Source organism: Rhinolophus sinicus, chromosome 2 (assembly GCF_057876585.1).
Source record: "Rhinolophus sinicus isolate RSI-liver-muscle chromosome 2, RSI-T2T, whole genome shotgun sequence".
Lineage (NCBI taxonomy): Eukaryota > Metazoa > Chordata > Mammalia > Chiroptera > Rhinolophidae > Rhinolophus > Rhinolophus sinicus.
This window is the reverse complement of record NC_142502.1, coordinates 26,586,963-26,607,585: the sequence shown is the minus strand read 5'-3', so window position 1 is coordinate 26,607,585 and position 20,623 is coordinate 26,586,963. Positions and strand designations below refer to the sequence as shown.

General features: G+C 37.8%; 2 long non-coding RNA genes across 3 annotated transcripts in view; one reads left to right on the top strand and one right to left on the bottom strand.

Annotated features, from left to right (window-relative positions):
* LOC141571716 (uncharacterized) overlaps nucleotides 1-20,623 on the bottom strand; it is a 78,528-nt gene that overhangs the window by 3,255 nt on the left and 54,650 nt on the right. The gene's annotated exons all lie outside the window — the stretch shown is intronic.
* Nucleotides 1,504-13,066, top strand: LOC141571715 (uncharacterized). Of its 2 annotated transcripts, XR_012496752.2 has the most exons (5): nucleotides 1,504-1,715; nucleotides 2,614-2,804; nucleotides 9,633-9,705; nucleotides 12,026-12,215; nucleotides 12,373-13,066. It is a non-coding gene; the product is annotated as an uncharacterized LOC141571715 (long non-coding RNA). The 2 variants fall into 2 exon arrangements; XR_012496751.2 differs by lacking the exon at nucleotides 2,614-2,804.

Genomic DNA, 20,623 nt, shown 5'->3' with positions numbered 1-20,623 from the left:
TAGATCAAATTGTATATTTCGGAGAAAAAAATGAAAAAGGAAAGCATGTTGCTCCTTCTCATTTTGAAAACAGGTATTTTCAAGTCTGTAAAAAGGCATCTTCCATTCAATCATTTATTCAATTATTCAGTCAAGCACTCATTGAGCACCTACTATGTGCCAAACCAGACTCAGCCGAGGGAATACAATTATAAATTAACTACAGTCTTGCTGCCTAGGCCCTCCACCACATCCCACACTGATAAACCATTTTGCAAAGAAGTCACAGTCCAATGGAAGAGAACACAGTTGATGACAATGTTTTTTGGTAAGCACTTATGGAGATATGAGCAGCAATATGACTAGAGCAAAATTCAGTTGAACTTGCAATATGATCTTAGAATATATACATTTAGAATATAGAATATATATATATATAATAGAATATATATAATATTCTATAGAATATATATATATATAAATACTATAGAATTATTCGTACGTATAGAATTTATAAGACGGATATATTCTTCTCACCTCCAAAGGATTCCCAAAATGAAAACTACAGGTTTGTTTTATACTCTTTCTGATTTTCAATTTTCCTACAGACCACCATGGAGCTAGTGCCTTCATTTGAGGACTTCTCAGGAAAAAATACTACTAGAAACTATCTTGAACGATGCATGGCTTAAAATTTTTGTAACATTCCACCTGCAAAAATGTTTATTGATTTTTTTTTGAAGCAGAAAATAGCCAAAAGCCAAGATTTTCTGCTAATTTTATTGTGTGTTTTCCTGTTTTTTCAGATTGTTTGAAATGCCTTACATATGGCAAATTCTCTGTCATTAAAAAAAAAAAAGTGTTTGTAAGTAAAGAAAAGCTAATTTAAAAATTAGAATTATTTTATCCAAATGTGTTTTGGAATAACTCAATTTTGTTTGAAGACTGCCATTCCTTGTTTTTATGAATTTTAATATGAGGTTGGAAATGACAGCAAGGATGTATGTGTGTGCACATGTGTACAATCTTATAAAAACAGGAGGGTGCATCATAATGCCTGGTCTAATTCAGTGCCATAAAGAACATACTTTCATCTGGGTAGTGAGCTGTGTTCATCCAAAGTTTAGGTAAAAGCGAGCCTTAGCCAATGCTTGGTTCTTTTAATCAGCATTAATTTCTTCCTCATCTTTATCCTCCTCTTCCTCCTCTCTTCCTCTTCTTTCTTCTCCTTCCCCCCATCACCACCATCATCATGGTCATTTCCATCAATATCATCATCATCATCATCACTACCATTTATCAAAACATTGCTAACTCCACACGCAGTGCTGCATACTTTAGACAATAACCCTTGTAGGTCACTGATATTTAAAGAGAGATGAAGTAAACTGCTTATGCAGCCAGCTAGAGAGATAGAGCTAGAATTAGAAAGAAGTTACATCTGAGTACCAGGCCCTTCCCACTAGTTTCTTAGAGGAGGCAGAGTCACCCTGGAACTCAGCCCAGTTGCAGAACAGTCCACGAGCAGGGCTGGAGTACGTGCTTCCAGGATAACGCTGAACTAGCAGGCCTCTCATCCCAATGCTCACATGACCTTGGTCTTGTGACTTGCTTCTGCATCTGCTGGAGCAGTGCGACAGAAGTCTCGGAGAAGAGAGGAGCATGTCCTCAGAGAAGGTCATCTTTAATCCTTCAATAGCTTCTCTGTGCCTCTCCGATTCAAAGGCTGATTTTGCGTGAGCCCTCATTTTTTCTTCTAACTGGTTCTTTCTTCCTCTTTACTCACTTTTTAAAAGAAAACTTAATTTTGCAGATCAGATGCTGTAATTTAATAGGAATCTAAGAGGTAACTGCAGATGGTCAGAAGGTGCCAGGAGCAGTTTCTACTGGCTCCTTTCCTTCCAGTCCTGTAACAAATGTTGCCACCTGTTATCAGGGAGCAGCTCAATAACAAATTCCATGATTGGAATTAAATTGCTTTAGCTTCACCACAATTACTGCTTTTGTTGGAAAAAGTGTATTCAAGTCATGCAGTTTACTGGATTTTTACCAAATTTCTTCAACCTTTAGGGACCTTTGTAGAATGTGTGCTAGATGTGAAGTAGGTGTTAGAGGGGAAATGTGTTGTGCTTTTTAGTCCAGATTTGAAAACTGAAATTATGAGCAAATTTTTATCTGTATGATAAAAGTCTGTAAAATCTAAAGTATAACCCCAAAAAAAAGAAAAAAAGAAAAGAAACTTTGTAAGTTTCCTGATCAAGTTACTCATCCATTTTCAGACGTATTGACTAACTTTGAGATTAGAAATCACATTCTGAATATTTACCGCAGACAAGGTGAACCTATGTTAATAAGTACAGCCCCAGAAGATACTGACTAGGTTTACCTGCTATGGGAAGCAACTTCTACAATGAGCATCCTAGCACTTTTTCTAAAAGGAAAATATTTAAATTTTAAAAGTGGGTAAAATAACTAGTTTGACTTTTGCCTTTCAGCCTTTTGCTTTCTCTGATTGACACAGTATAGCTGAACAGAGACTCTTTCTAATTTCTAACAAAGGTAGTTCTCAGGTTGGTGATGGAGATATTCAGTCTGACAATTCTCAGACATTTTCACAGAGTGTTTTTATAATAGGATTCTATAAAAATTTGAAGACAAAGAACTGTGAACATCAATGCCCAAACTTCAAAAACTTCAAAGTGGCACACCGGTGATTTCCAAACCAGTGATGGTTTCATCATTGTGTAGCATCATGGGACCATCCGTAGTTCAAAGAATTCTGGCAATAAGTCACTTTTGTTGGAACTACTAGGCACATCAGAAAGGTAAAGAATTAGGAAATTGAACAAGTAAAGGATGTTGGTTGTAGGAATAGCAAAGAGTGATAACAAACGTGATAATACTGCTAACAAATATGCAAAACTGAAATGAAATGGTCAATTTTTATATGACTAGAAATTTCCTCAAAAAATGCAACAGACTAGGTCCTTTTATGGGTCATACCATATTATCGTTCTCTTAAAATCAATTAATACACACATTTGTCAAATACTTATAATGTGTCATCTTGGGTGCTTGGAATAAGTAGGAAAAAACATAGTATACATGTCAGTAATATTCTACAATTGTTTTGATTGTACCATGCTGTCAGTTTGGGGAGATGGGTCATATTTTTCTTTTTTAAGGATAACCAAAGGTATTTTTAACATGTAACATCTATGGGATAATCTTAATGAGTTATAAAGTAGGTTTCTAGATTACTTCCATTGTTCCACGTTTGTGAAAATGCCTGAACTATGGGATACTCTGATGCAAGTAAATTCCAGCCATCACTTCATCTTTACCACACTCAGGAGTCCATACCTGAAGGTGAGCTCCTGATTGGTGGAGCCAGGTTAGCATCTTGCACACCAGCCTCCTCAATAAAAAGCAGGAAACCTTTGTAGAATGTGTGTTAGATGTGCCCTCACCAAAAGTAACCCAATGTGAAACCTCCTTCAAATGGAGAGGGTGCTCCATGGCTAGGCAGCCAAAACCACCTCACAAATGACCATCTCACTCTCTCACCTCTGGCTACTCAAAATTCTTATACAGTTTCATTTTTAAACCATTTCTTCAAAAATATTTAGTACCTAATACATGCTTCTACTTAATATAATGCCACTCAGCTTCAGTAAAGTTGCAGGATAGGAAATTAATATAAAAAATCAGTTGCATTTCTATATACCAACAACCAACTAGCTGAAAAGAAATAAAGAAAACAATTTCACTTGTAATAGCATTAAAAACAATAAAATACTTAAGAATAAATTTAACCAAGGAGTCAAAAAACCTATACACTGAAACTATAAGTCATTGATTAAAGAAATGGAAAAAGGCATAAATAAATGAAAAGATATTCACGTTCATGGATTAGGAGAACTAATATTGTTAAAATGTCTATACTACCCAAAGCCATCTATAGATTCAATGCAATCCTTATCAAAATTTCAATGGCTATTTTTACAGAAATAGAAAAAAAATCTTAAAATTTGTATGAAACCACAACAGACCCCAAGTAGCCACAGCAATCTTGAGAAAGAGGAACAAAGCTGGATTCATCACAATTCCTGATTTCAAACTATACTATAAAGTTTTAATCAAAACAGTGTGGTACTGGCCTAAGAACAGACACAAGGACAAATGGAACAGAATCAAGAGCCCAGAAATAAACTCACACACACACAGTCAACTAATATTTGACAAGGGAGCCAAGAATAATTGATGGGGAAAAATGGTCTCTTAATTAAATCGTGTGTGGAAAACTGAATATTCATATGCAAAAGAATGAAACTGGACCCCTAATTTTCACTACTCAAAAATTAATTTGAAATGGATTAAAAACTTAAATATAAGGCCTGAAGCCATAAAAACCTTAAAAGAAAACACAGGAAAAATGCTCCTTGACATTGGTCGTGGCAATGATCTTTTGAATATGACAACAAAAGGACAAGCAACAAAAACAAAAATAAACAAGTGAGATTATATCAAACTAAAAAGCTTCTGCACAGCATAAGAAACAATCAACAAAATGAAAAGAGAACCTATAGAATGGAAGAAAATATTCGCAAATCGTATCTCGTATCTGATAAGGGGTTTATATCCAAAATATATAAGAAACTCATACAACTCAACAGCAAAATGATGATGATGATGATGATGATGATGATGATGATGATGACAAAAATCATAGTCTGATTAAAAATGAGCAAAAGACCTGAATAGAATTTTTTCCAAAGAAGATATACAAATGGCCAACAGGTACACACAAAGATAATCAACATCACTAATCTTTTTCTCATCATCAGGAAAATGCAAATCAAGACCACAATGAGATATCACTTCACACCTATTAGAATGGCTATTACAAAAATAAAAAAGAGAGAGATAACAAATGCTTGGGAGGATATGGAGAAAAGGCAACTCTTGCGCACTGTTGTTGGGAATGTAAATTTCCATAGCTGCTACAGACAACAGTATAGAGGAGCTGCAAAAAATTAAAAATGCAACTATTATGTTATCTAGCAATCTCTCTTCTGGGTAATAACCAAAGTAAGTGAAATCACTCTCTCGAAGAGATATCTGCATCCCTGTGTTCATTGCAGCATTATTCACAATAGCCAAGATATAGAAACAAGTTAAGTGTTTGTTGACACATAAATGAATAAAGAAAATGCTTTGTATATATAATGGAATATTATTCAGCCCCCCAAAAGAAGGAAATCCTGCCATTTAGAATACATGGATAAATCTTGAGATCATTATGCTAAGTAAAATAAGTCAGACAAAGAAAGACAAATACTATATGGTATCATTTATATGTGGAATCTAAATACACTGAACACAGTGTAGATTGGTGGTTGCCATGGGTGGAGGGGGAGGGAAAAAGGGAGAAGGTGTTCAAAGTGTACCAACTTCCAGTTATAAGGTGAATAAGTTCTGGGGATCTAAAATGCAGCATGGTAACAATAGTTGACAAAAATGTATTATATACTTGAACATTGCTAAGAGAGTAAATCTTAAAAATTCTCATCACACACACAAAAATAATTGTAGATGTGTGAGATGATAATTATGTTAACTAAACCTTATTGTGGTAATTATTTTGAAATATGTCTATTAAATTAGCACGTTGTATATCTTAAACGTAATGCAATCTTATAGGTCAATTATATCTCAATAAAACTGGGGAAAAAAGACATTTAAAACAAAAAAGCCCAGTTAGGCAGGTGATAGACTCAGCTTTCAATTCAGTGAAGATACTATTGTGTTCCCTAATGGACACCTATGTCCTTGGGATCTGAAATCTCTAAATCAACTGAGTCCAGAGTTGCAGAGATTAGATGAAAGACTATCATTAAGAGTTTCATATAAGGAACCACTTCAATATACATCCCTTGTACATACACCTGTATCTTCTGTTTCTAGAACAGTACCATGTCCTATTTGCGAATTCATAGTATACACTGCATCAGGCAAGACAAACACTAACTCTGCAAGATACTCTTTTCCAGCTTGTGTTTTAACAAAGTTTTCAGTAGGCATTTGAATTGTTCTCTAAGGCCAAATACCTTTGAGAGATGGGCACAAGACCTAGGAACCTCATGGACACCAGCCTTGTATCTTTTTCTATATAGTGAGTTCATGGATCAAAAGCAATATTGTGTGGGACACACATAGAACGCATTTGTAAATTTATGGTAGAAACCTAAAAGTCCAAATAGCAAATCTAAATCCATAACAATTACCTGTTGTAGTGGGGATAAATTGAAAGAGCCCCCAACATGGCTGCTGAAGGAATGGGAAAAGAACTAGAACTTGGTAGGTCTGTAGCTAAGGAACAAACAAAGCTGCCCAACTGGCCCCACTGGAAGGAAGAAGGCCTACCTTCCATATCAGTGTCCAAGAAAGTTTGACAGCCTAGAAAGGATATGCTAGCACACCTTTCAAGGGCCTTAGGCCTGACAGTTGGGTTGTAGTAGGAGAACCTCTTGGCAAAAGCAATTCAGAAACCAACCTGGAGAAAACATGGAAGTGTCAGGGGGCTGTCCCATTTGTTACAGAGCCCTGAAACTGAGTATTTGGGGAGCAGGGTCATACCCTCAGTAAAGAGCCTAGACTCTAACAAGGGCTCAGGAATTCAGAGTGGAGGTCAGATTCAGTAGTAACTATACGAGTATGCTCTGAAGAAACTGACCTCCAATCTACCCAGTAAGTGACCTCACGTAACAAGACTTTTCCAGATTGCACCTGTTGGTAAGGACAGAGATACCAAGGCAGAGCAGAGCTGAGAAAAGCAAGGATTAACAAAACCATTTTATTTATAGCTCGCTTGTACTTATTAAATTCTCCCTTACTCTTATTTATTTCTCCTAGCTCTTCTCACCTTGCCCCCCATATCATTTTCTGTAAGAGGACCCCACCTCGCTGTGCTTTGAAATACCTAGGCCCTTAATGTTAGTTTTTCAGCCTTAGTCATCTTTGTATCTTCCGAAGAGTCTAACAATGTTAACTTGTCAAGAAAGTTACTCAACTATTTATCCAACTGCATTTTTTACCGTATTAAGACAAGGCAACAAGGATTTACTTTCTAGAGCCATATGTAATTACTCTGATACAAAGTATTGTTGTAAAGGTTGCCCATTTTGACATTTATGTAACCACTAGGACTCACTTGGAGAGCATTTTATACATGGAGCAGTGTTGCAATTGCTAAGGCAGCTGCATTTTTCTAGAGAATAGCAAAGATTCTTTGAAGCATTCAAAAATATGTAGTCATTGTGTATGCTATTGCTGCCCTTGAAATAACAAAAAAGCTTTTCATAAGAATTCTAAGCTACAAGTGTTTCCATAGATGCTTGAAGATAATGGGCACAGGTTCACACTCCTCCATTTACAGTTGATTCATCTCTTTTGTGATTATTCCTGGTGAACAAAGAAGAATGAAAGCAGATGTGAAGTGAACGTATCCTGAGTCATGTGGGGGACATTTTTGCCTAGTTTTCAAAGAAAATGGTTTAGCCCACTGAGTTCAAATACAGGGAATTGTGGGAGTTCAATGGATTCAGAAAGTACCCATGGATGTATTCAGCCCAAATTCGAATTCGAGTCAAAGAATCTAACAGAACTCATATTACACTTTTGTCTTTAGTCAGAGAATCAAATTATAGCTTTGAAAATTTCTGAGGCGTTTTCAAGGTAAATCACCTATTTTAAAAAAACAGAAGAAGAAATGCCAAAGTAAAATCATGTTTTAACAAAAAGCATTTTAATAACAAGCAAACAAAGCAACAGTTTCTAAGTCTCTGCTGATCACTTGTTTATCCAACTTCCTTACTTTGACCTTCAAGACTGTAAAATCTGGGCACTGACCCACACACCAGCTTCACCCCAGTCCCTTTCCCTCTGCTATTCAGGCCACTTTGCTTGCAGTTGCTGACTTAGCTAAGTTTTTTTTTTTTTTTTTTTCTTTTTTTTTTTGGTTAATATACATATATATACACTTTGGGCCTTTACACATTATGTTTCCTTTGGCCTAGAAAAATTCTCCACCCCATCCACCCCTGACCTTATATATTGGCTCCTTCTCCTTTAAGTCTCAGACTAAACATGTCTACCTAAGAGAGATCTTCCTAAAATTTTGATACAAAGCAATCCAACACCAACAGGCTTTTTATGGAAATTGACAAGCTGATTATAATATATATATGGAGATGCAAAAGGGCCAAGAATAATAACCGAAAGAATCTTGGACATGTACAAAGGACTAATGGTAAGAAAGAGTGATAGATTGAAATACAAAAAAATTAGAAAGTCTCTTCACCTAATGATACCATTCAGATTATGAAAAAACAAGCCACAGATATTTGTGTGTGTTTGAGTAGTCTTGTGTCCAGAATATATAAAGAGAATTCCTATAAATCCATATAAAAAAAAAGACAACTTGGTAAAAAATGGACAAAAGAACTGAACAAGCACTCCACAGAATAAAATAAACAAATAGCCTATTAACACAGGAAAAGATGCTCAACCACGTTAGTCATCAGGGAAATGCAAATTGAAACTATAGTAAAAAAACATGCACACTCTCTAAAATAGTTAAAATTTAAAACTCTGGCAATATCAAACATTAGTAAAGTTGTGAAAACAACTAAAATTCTCATTAACTGCTGATAGGAGTGTAAACTGGTGCAATCACTTTGAAAAATGAATTTGGTGTATCTACTAAAGCTGAGTATGTGCATACCATGTTTCCCTGAAAATAAGACCTAGCCGGACAACCAGCTCAAATGCATCTTTTGGATTAATTAATATAAGACCCGGCCTTATTTTACTATAACATAAGACCAGGTATAAAATAATATGATACTGGGTCTTATTTTACTATAAGACCTGGTAAAATATAATATAATATAATATAATATAATATAATATAATATAATATAATATAATATAATATAATATAATATAATATAATATAATATAATATAGTCTTATATTAATTTTTGGTACAAAAGACGTATTAGAGCTGATTGTCCAGCTAGGTCTTATTTTCAGGGAAACACGGTATACTATGCGCCAGCAGTTTCTCTCCTAGGTATATACACAAGAGATATTTACTCACATGCTCCCCAAACAACATGTAAAATTATACATAGCAACACTTTTCATAATAGCTCAAAATTGGAAACAACCCAACTATCCTTCAATAGTAGAGTGGGAATGGTTAAATAAAATGTGGCATGTTCACACACTGAAATACCAAAGAGTAATGAAAATGAACGACATTCTAAAACAAAGAAAAATCTCACAAACATAATGTTGAGTGAAATAAGCCAGACACACAATAGTACCTACGACATGATTTTATTTACATAAATTGAAAGAACAGGCAAACTAATCTATGGTGACGAAAGTCAGGATGGTGGAGATATTAGGAGAGCAGAGGACACGCAGACTTCCTAGGAACTTTTACAGCAGTGAAGAACAGTTTGCCCATACTTATGACTCTTTATTTAAGGTAGTATTGTAGAAGAAATGAAGAATCTATTTTTCCCTTTGCATACTTTGTTTCCACTTCTTTTTTTCTCCATTTCCTTGTGGTTATTCACCAGATTATTTCCAGTTTGGAGCTTCCAAAGCCGTGCCGAGGACAAACCCTGGGGACATGCTGAGTTCAAGACATGAGTGAGTATATTTCCCAGTAAAAACTGAACTTTCCTTTAAGGAGTACAACCATATTTTAAAATAAAACAAAATGAAAATGTGCACACACACAAACACACTCACATACCCAAAAAAACAATCTAGAAATCATTAAACAGACAAGACAAATTTGCTACTAAATTTACAGCTTCTGAAAGCAAAAATAGTAAAATGGCCAAATAGAGGCCATGTGAGGTATTTTTGTCCATCTAATCCCTCTTTCTCTTCCAGTAACAGTACACATCTTTCCTAAAGGAAATACAGTTTATGTATTTTCAATGAGGCTGACCTTACCCTTTCTTGGTCTCCAGTGGGGAAGGCCAGAATGGGCCTTCCCTTGGCCATTATGAGTCATTCAGGAATGGACCTATCTCCCAGACAGGATGAGCCTGGTTCTCTGCTGAGATTTCTTATGTGGTAGTAGTATGAGAAAGGGTCTCCCTTCCTCTACAGTGGCAAGTAGTAAGGAAAATGAAATCTGGAGCTCTCTACAGCCATCTTTTCGAACTGTAAGAAATAAGCCATCTTATTTAGATAATAGATTAAAATGAATCCAATATGTAAACAGAAGAGAAGCAGGATAGAGAGACATAAAATTCTGAAAACAAACGTGGGCCCCTCAGTTCAAAAACAGTTCTTTTTCCGCTCTAAAAACTTTACATTGAATTTCTGTCATTTGCCGCTAATTGTCCCTGTTTACTACAGACCATAAAACAAATATACCAAAATAAAACATTCTGAGAAAATTAAAGATAATTGCCTGTATGTATAGTTATATAGGTCTTAATCAGACAGATTTTAAAGATTTTCCAGATTGTTTTAGCAGACTTACTGTTGTTCACAAATTATTTCCATTGAGTTGGTTTGGTGATGTCTGCCAAGTCTTTCAGACTCAGTTCTTTCAGATAAACTCTAAATAATAATTTTTAAAAATGCATAGGCTCTTTGCATACCTACGAAAGAAAGCCTTTTTAAACATTTTGCTGATCAAGAGTATGTTCATTAGTAAAAGTTGGGGAAGAAAAAGAGGATAAAATTCAAACCAACCATTTCCACAGTTTCGATTAACTTTGCGAAACAGTATGTCAAGCGAGTATAACATGCATTAAAATGAGTTATCTGTGTTATATAGAGACTTCATATACACATTAGACTAGAGATGGCCACTTTTTTGCATGACTTTATTTAGGGTGCATATTTTAGATTCCCAGATCAATGCTGCTTCCTCTGCATCACTAATATTTGGAAAAACCAGGTAATTTAAAATATGTATGTCATGGGTTGCCCCAAGAAAAGAATACCTATTTCTGGTCACTTTTAAAGAGATCATGTTAAAATCAGGAGCTTGGGATGCTTTGATTTAAAAGATTGATTTTTTCCATCCCATAACCTACCATTTAGTTGGTGAAGAGATATTTTCTCGATGTGTCATGAGTGATTATCAAGGTAAAAGACAGTAATTGTCCCTAAAAGCAAAGCCATGGGCAGCATGTCTGCACCCTTGCTAGAAAGAATGGGAGGCAATAAGGTGGTGAGATGTTAAATTTAGAACCCAGGAAACATGGAATTGATTTGTGTACATCTCAGAGAGAAAAGAAAATAATAAAAATATCTTTAGTATTGAGAATTAACCCATGTGACCTAAGCCAAAATTGAAGAAATAAACCTAAAGAATTTTAACTTAAAAATGCTTATATTCTTAATGTACACAATCACTTTGTGAAGTTTTACCACTGCTCACTGGGACCAAAAAAAACAGGGACAAGTGAATTATCACTTGAACTCATCCAAATTATTGAGAAGCAACTCAAAATACATACCCTGGGAATGGTTGCTCATGCATATCAGTCATGGTTGTTAAGCAACAAAACATTTATTGTTCCTCTAGTCCTGACAAATAAGTACTTTACCTTAGAGCCATAACCTTAGGAACTACAGCCATTCTCCCTGCGAAAGTCTTGATGTATATATACATGTATACCAGATATGCCAATTAAGTTTGCAAACTTGTTGCAATGATGTTGGTAACCTGTTTAATATCAGAGAGATTATTCATTATGAATTTGTACCAACTGGACAGTTAACCAAGTTTACTATTTGGAAGTGCTGAAAAGTCTGCGAGAAAAAGACAAAAACGACCTGAAATTTTCGCCAACAATTCATGGCTCTTGCATCACAACAATGTATCGCTCACACAGCACTGTCTCTGAGGGAATTTTTAGCCAGTAAACAAATAATTGTATTGGAACACCCTCCCTACTCACCTGATCTGGCCCCCAGTGACTTTTTTCTTTACCCAAAGATAAAGGAAATATTGAAAGGAGCCCATTTTGATGACATTCAGGACATCAAGGGTAATACGACAGCTCTGATGGCCATTCCAGATAAAGAGTTCCAAAATTGCTTTGAAGGGTGGACTAGGTGCTGGCATCGGTGCATAGCTTCCCAAGGGAAGTACTTCGAAGGTGACTATAATGATATTCAGCAATGAGGTATGTAGCACTTTTTTTAGGATGTGTTTGTGAACTTCATTGTCAGACCTCAATTTCTTAATTGTCAGAAATGTGTGCACTATTTCATTATTAACCTTTTTGTGTTTTCTTTTTATTTTTTTATAAACTGTAAACAATGGTTTAAAAAATTCCAAAGAAAACTGAACACCTCCAGGAGTCATAGCAATCCATCTTGAAACAATATAAATCCATCAACACATGAGTCATACACCAAATGAGTCAGGCAAATCGGGGGCTATGCGAAGCTGGTGATTCATCAACAACCTGAATTCATACTCATGTTTTCCTGTCACTTGAAGGCAAACACAACTGATTCAATTATTTTTCAAATGCATCTTCTTGACAAACACACCAGACTTGCAAGTGAAAATGGTAACTTCGTTTGATGCCAAGCTTCTCGGAAGTAAATCAAGTATTTCTGTACAGCACAGACTGACTCGTGTGTTTCGAAAGCCACTGAGAGGCATCAACCACACAGGACAACACGAGAGAGAAACCTGAAATGCCAGGTCTTGACCTGCTAGCACATCGGGGACTAACTGGGGATGTTTGAACTAAGGAAGAGGGAGCACGAAGCTCCTGTTATCTCCTTGTGCAATGTGGGCAAATCACTGTTATTGCCCTGAACCTCAGCATCATTGCTGATCAAATTAAAATGATGTAAATCACCCGTCCCATGAGGTGAGAGTGAAGATTGAATGTGTGTTTTTTGCCTCTATACCCCCAAAGGGAAAACAAAAAAGGAAAGCATCTCTACTCTGGCCCTGCCCCAATGCTTGTAATTCCCACTTACGGTAGTACTGCTTTTGAATAAAGGCATTCATTCTCAGGCCTGTTGCATGATAGCGTCATCTGGGGAGCTTTTTGACATATCATTACCCAAGCCCCATCCCAATCAACTAAATTATAATCTCTGGAGGTGGAGCTTAGTCACTCACCAGTAATTTTTTAGAAGTTACCCAGGCATTTCTGATGTGTAGCCAGGGTTGAGAGCCAGGAGGACAGTTGTTCTCGTCGTGTGCATCCCGCACCAGCAGCTTTTGCATCACCTGGGAACTTGTTAGAAATGAAATTCTTGAGCTCCACTTCAGACAGACTAAGTCAGACACACTGGGGGCAGGATTCAAAACCTGCTCTACATTTTAACAAGCCCTCCAGGAGAAGCTGATGTAAGCTAAACATATAAAACACGAGAATGGAATAAGGTATTAAAGATCCCAGTTAAAACTCAGTGCTATCTAGAAATGGTAACTTTAAATCATTAGACCAACACTAGCAGTTTAGATAGAATTAGTTTACCATTTCAAAATATTAATCCTTTAAAGTATCAAGCTGGGCTTCATAACTGGTAGGGCCAGAGGGCGGGTGGACACAGAAGCCTAAGACGTAGGACTTGCTGGCAAGCATTGTGCAAGCTCTTCAGGAGACAAGGTCTACTGTTGATTGGTTATCTGACGCTTTTGTCAAGCTGCAGCAGAAACAGAATTCATAGACATGGTCTGTGATTAAAGAAACAGGATACCACATGAAAACCAAGTCCTTGTAACCTGTTAGTACTTACACAGTTGGAAACCGCCTTCATCTTCCATCTTTTGGAAAGCAAGTCATTCCTTTCTTTAGACAGAGTGGAGGTTGGATAATGCAAAAGACGGTAGGCATTGCCAAACTTATACTAGTGACTACAGTGAATGGTGGCCGCCTGAGAATATCCAGATCTTCTGGATTAGCGTAAATGATTCAGCCCAAAAATAAATGTCAGCCTGGCCACATAAAGCTACTAATGCTAAAGAACCGGGAGGCATTACCGAATGAGCTCACTTTAATGTGTGTAGCTATAGCTTAAATCCTCATTTGCGCACTAAATCAATGCCTCTTACAGATGCAATTCATCAGGATGAACAAGAGGAAAATATCAGTAGAGTCTGTCCCTGACGTAAATTAAACATTAATTTACTGCATTAACAGTTTGCAGACCTTTGAAATCAAAGTGCACAGATCAGTGTGCCAAGTAGCAAAGGGACAGGTAAGCAGTAAAGAGGCAGTGGCACGGGGGTCTGGTATCAGGAGAAAGAAAATCAGAAATTGTCACAACCTGGAGAGAACAATTGACACAGAGAAACAATGACTTATAAATGTAAACATGATAAATTGAAAGTTCTAAAATTCTATGACAATATGATCATAAAGGAAGTAATAAATTTTAGTCTTCAAATCAGCTTTCTCACATCTGTTTTAGGTATGAAAAATTCTGTATTGAGAATTTATCATTTTGCAGTAAAATTTGGAACTCTAATTTCCTTAGAATTTATTGAAGATGCATTTTAAATCCCATCGAAGGGTTAAAATATGTGTTTACAGCCATTATTCTTTAATTAGACTTTTTTTTATTGTGGCTGTTATACTAGTTATTATTGTAATTAATTTTTTTTACTACTAGCACTCCTTTTAATGCATTACATGTTATTCTTGACGAATGGAAAGTAGTTTAATATCATCTGAAATTTGATGGAGCCTTTGTAAAGTTAATTTTTCTCCAAGGATGGATCTTAAAAATGCCTCAACCTCATAGATTTGGAGCCAAAGTCATGTCAGTTTAACTTGAACGCTCAGTGACCCAAGCAGAGGATTACTAGCAGCTTTATTAGGAAAAGAATATTATCCTGAGTCTAATAAAATATTACTGTCCAATCAAGTCGTCAGCAATTGAGTTCTTCCTCATTTTCCTCTTTCCAACTTCACAGCAGAAGGAAACACTATTAGTTGTAGGTCTCCATGGAGCCCATCCTGTCTGATCTAGGGCCTGGGACTGCTACGAAATCAGCACCCTGATTCTATACTTTGCAGGAAAATATGAGAGTGGATAGCATTGTCCCGTCTTTGTACGTATCACAGCTAGTAATCACAAACAGGTGATTTGGTTAATTTCTGATTTTTTCCAACAGAACAAATGGGGGAGTGCAGTGTTTCGTTTACACACTGTTGTGCCCTGTCCTGTGCCAGGCACTTAACGGGCAGTCAGTGAATGTTTGTTGACTGAATAAATAAAATTTTAAGCTGTGAACAGAAAAGCAAGCTTCATTATGTCTGCCTCATCCTTAATCAAAATGGCAATTTCATCGTCATTCTCACATATACTTTAACTAAACTTTTGATTTATATTTTATATAACATTTTTGTTAGAAAAATATGCTCTGATTCAATAAGCAGTATGCTTACCACTATTTAGTATACGAGCAAGTCACTGGAAAACACTAAGGAGTGCGTTAGCTACAGAATAATAACCAGGACGGAGGACACAGAGGCCTGACCTACAGGAGCTAAGGGACTTTGCAGGACAACAGGCCTCACAATCAAATTATGTCCAACACTGGAAGAACCGAGTTTCACTCTGGGATTCTGCCCACCCTGGAGAATGCCGTAGTCGTGGATATATACTTGCTGATCTTTTTCTCTTATTTCCTAAATTTTCTCTCTCATTATCCACCTCCTTACAGCCAAAACTGTGCAGAGCCAAAGGATAACAAACTATACTCCTTTAGATGAAGAGCTCATATTTTCCTGTTTCCTGCCTTCATGTGTTGACAGGAAACCTTGGTGTTTTCTTCCTCTGAATTCTGTTCCCAGTATAGATAAATGAGAATCCCCCTCAATCTTCAGTCTTTTAAATAATATATATTTTTAAATGACTAGGTCGTCCAAGTCATTAGATATTTTTCTTACTCTAGGGGAGTGAACAATTCAGCTAGGTTTTCAGACAAGCGATGCTCATTTAACCATTCCTAATCTAGAGAAAAAGGGCAGTCGCAGGGGAAATTTTGAGGCAGGGTCATTTTTTCTGGCAGGCCCACATTTTCCCTCTGGCCGAACTCCAGGGTGCACCTGGCACCCAGTTCTCATGCTGATGACAGCACATTCTGCCTACTTTGCCCTGCACTTTTCACATGGAAAATTCCAGATTCCAAATTACCTTTTCTTTCCCATTCACCCCCACCTATTCTCAGAGGTGATAAACTGATCAGAGCTAAAGGAGTTGGTCGCTGGACATGTTTGTCTTGGAAACAACGTGTAAAGCCATAAGCACAGAGAAGCAAATCTCCACAGGTGACACTTCAATGAGTACAGGGCAGAAAAGTACAGAGTGAAAATGGAAGACTATCGGAGGCTAACAAGGTGACTATTGGATTGGGAGTCCACAGTCCTTGGAATACGCAAATACACAGAAGAAATTTGGTTTATATGATAGTATACATAAAACTGGTGAGATAAAAAAAAACAAAAAACAAAAATAGAAATGTGCATATGGGCAAGGTGACTGAAGCAAGGGCAGGAGAGCTGTTTTGTTTGGTCCATTCCTCACACTTCATGTCAGGGAGCGGAATGGTACAGTCACCACCGAATGAATGCACTTTGTTGACTCCAAAAGCCAAGTACTCACCGTTCAACACCTGAACCACTGCTCTCTTAAATCTAGGTCACTGAAGTCTTCAATCTTCAATTTCTCCTCTACTTATACCTTTCCTTGTGACCTAGCTTTTATTGTACGTGGTTTAAACTATGTTTTGTTAACTTAAGCTCCAGGAAATGCCTTAGTTTTCCGTCCTCTGAAGACATGTTGACCTCTTTTCTTTTTCCCCTTTCCCCATTTCTCAGTGAATTTCCCAGTAATCCATGGGGACAGGTAGGGATTACTTTAAATAGCCTGAGAATTACTTGAATTGTCATCTTTCAGTGATTTTTAGCCATGAAGTTAATCCTTGCTATTAAAGAAGCTCACTATTACTTAGAATTGACATAGAACTAAATTTTTCCCCAGAAGATCCTACACTCTTGAAACCCAGCCAAGTTTTGCAGCAATCAAAAAAGCTTTCCCTTCATCCGTGCAAGGCAGGTGACAAGAGTGGGCAGGCCCAGGTGAGGTCACAATGAGCTTATTACAGGCCAAGCGACATGGGAATAACCAGCACCACCATTATTCCAAGACAGGCCCCATTTGGTCTTAAGGACCAATGGTGGTATCGCAGCAGCCTTTTATTTCCTCTTTGCCACACTCCTCTCCCTCACCTCTTCTTCTTCCTTGTCCTTTTTACTCAGAAGAAAGCATCAGTAATGAACCGCAACATATCATCTTATTTTCAGTGTTTTAGGTTGAGAAACATGTACGCTGAGATCACTGTTACTCATGTTCACTCTCTTCCCGTCTCCTTTTGGTCTCCCTGCCACCCAGATCTAACCCAGCATCTCTCCCTCTCATGTCCCCTGTTTTCTTTTCTCCCCACCATTGAGATTTACTGGTCCAGGGTCCTATCACCTAACCTGCTGTTCCTCTTTGGTTCCTAAGAAGATCACTCTCAGAGGGCCTCATCAAGCACAGTTCTTAATAAATTTTCAGGAAATCTCCAAATCGAGGCTGATTGATACAAACAAAAAGCAACGTTTTACAGAACTGTGCTTATGGAGACAGAAATCAAGAAGCGCTAGCTTTAGGCATCAGTTGGAGCAGAAGAGAAATGCAGCTGTGTGAGCAAAGGATGTTTGGAGCCTTAACCTTCACTGATAATGTGTTCAAGAAAGCGCAAGGATAGGAAAGGGACCGCCACCAGAGGCCACACAAACACTAGGTATTTTATATGTATTAATTCAGTTCCATTCCACAAACATCAAGAGCTAACAATGTGCCCAGGCATTACGATACATGCCAGATACACGACACATATGATTCCTGTCCTCACAGAGCTTGCAGTTTAATGGGCAAGAGACACAAGATGATAACGGCATGAAAAGAGCTACGACAGGAGAAAAGAATGAAGTCAGGGCCCATAGAAGGATTCTTACACAGTCAAAGTCAGGGAAGACTTCTGGAGGAGGTGACATCTCAGCTGGGGACTGAAGGCTGGGTAGGAGTTATCCAAACAAAACTGATAATTGGCAGGGAAGGGGAGAGTGTAATCTTGACTACAACCCTGTGAAGTAAGTGTGACACCTCTATTTTCCCAGTAGATACCGAGCCTCACAGGAGTTAAAACAAAAGTCACTAGAGTGGGGGATGTGGGCTTGGTTCTCACGACAACTGAAGCCCAAGTCTGGGTTGGTTCCTTGAACTACACAGGCCTCAGCTCTTTACCTGCTCCAAGCCCTCAGAGAAGCACCTGACAGGATAAAATTGCCTGCCTGGAAAGGAGGGCAGGACAATGCTGAGCCATGAGAGTTTTATCGCTAAGCAGCAAGACCCCTGACAAGGGCATCCAAGTCACCTCAGAGTTCCTAAACATTTGCTATCCTCAGGAGAAGTCCTAGTGTCCAAGCAGCACACAGTAAGTAAACTTGCTCCTGGAAAAGTGCATGCAAATGATTTTTAAAAGCAAAAGAGAAGCTTTATTTAGAGCAGACCAGTCCATGAGTACTTTTAAAACAAAATTTTTTATAAACTCTATAACATCTCCTTTCTCTTAAAAGGATGCACAAATAGATTGCTGGGAGCTGGCTTTTCCTATAATAGCAAACCTCAGGAGATCAGAGACTGTCAGAAACAGTTGGAGAAAAAAAATCCTTGATAAAACAGTTTGCTTTTATCCTGGCTTCGTTCATAGGCTCAAAATACTCCAAGGACAAAATTAAGTGACTGACGTAAATGTCCATCACTAAGTATATTTATTTAAAACCTGAATGGCAAAAGGCAAACATTGTAGATATTAATGAAGAAATAAAACAAACATTTGGCTTTTTTTATTCACTCAATGATACGAAGCTTGTTTGGAGGTGTGTTTGCCAGATTTGAGGCCAACTTCTTGCAGGTCACGTGGAGGCCTTTCCAAGCAATGAAAATTTCCCTCTTACGTACTTAAAGGTGAGACGCAGATAGCATGTCCAGGTCACATAGTAGATGTGGAGAAGTCTGTTTGCTGGGCAGGTAACAAAAAGTAACACGCCTAATGATTTACTTTTCACTCAGAGACCAGAATGTTAATTTATAGCTCCGCTGGCCAGGCAAAGCAATGATGTCTTCAGTAGGCGCAGGCTGCAGAAGTTTCTTTCAAGGGGATTAATGTAATGTGTGCAAGGCTGACATACCTGCTGACTGGCATGGATATTTCTGGAAGCCATGCAAGAGCTTCATTTGGGTGAGGCTCTTTTTTTTCTCAGCTCTCTTCCCTTTTTTGCTCAGCAGAGTTCAAATAGTCCTCTGTTGGGGTTGCCATTTTGGACCGTGGCCCTCTGGGCTGTTAGTAGGTTGCCGATGTGAGTCTGACTCCAGACAAAACCCAATTTCCTGCTCTCTCTCCTTTTCAGCACCAAAGACATTCACCCTGACGTAATGCTCCTCACACAGATTTCTATTCCTACAGAAATGAGGATTATTTCAAACTGCACCAACAATTAGTTCCAACTCCCCTAAGTCTGAAAGAAGACATGCTTTAGTTCTGCCATTCCATCTAGATTTCCCGGATCTCTCTGAATCTGATGGTATCTCATGTGAATTCATCCCACCAGCAGCTCCCTCTGTCTCTCTCCACCCCTCTGCCCCCCAGCATCCTCCTCATCCCCCACTGCCCACCATCCCCATTCTCATTGCATCCCTCCCATCACCACCATCACTACCACCAGAGTAAACTTTGAGATAAGTCAATGAGCTAAGAACCAGCCTTGTTATTTGTTAAATTTGGAGGGCTCACACCTATATTATCGTATTCTGGGCTGGACTCTGGCCAGATAGCTTCCTGTTTTCTGCCTCTACTCTCTCCCCTCTCCAGTCCCTAACATGCTCACACACTAGAGCCCTTAACCAAAGAGGAACAGGAAACCTGTGTTTCAATTCTCACATTTTAACTTCTACTTGCTTCTCATTTCCAACAAAGCAGAGAGAGTGACTGGAAATAAATCCAGACAGGAGAGTAGGAAGGGAACTAGCACCTAATAAGCAGCCATTTTTCCCCTGTTGCTTCTCCTAGCCTAGAGTAGCGGTCAAGAGCACTGACTCCGGAGCCAGGATGTTCCCATTTATACCTCAAAATTGCACTTGCTAGCCCTGAGACCTTGGCTACTTTACCTGGCCTCTGGGCCTCTAACTCTTCATCTGTAATATAGGGAAAGAAATAATGGCAAGCTCTTATGGGGATTTAATGACTTATCACGTGTGAGGCACTTAGCACGTTATAAGCCACAATAAACACTGGCTATTGTTACACCAGATGAGAAAAGCTCTCATCTGAGTTCAGCCAGGAAAGATTGCTGCTTTCCAAATTTAAAAAAAAAAAATGCAGAATTTAAACAGTTCTCTATTTTTCCTTGACATTGCTTTCAAGTTTTCTTTCAGTTTAATGTTATTTTGAAGACATGGAAAGTATTTTGCTTTTTATGCTCTCGGAAAGCTATGCATGATGGAGAGACTT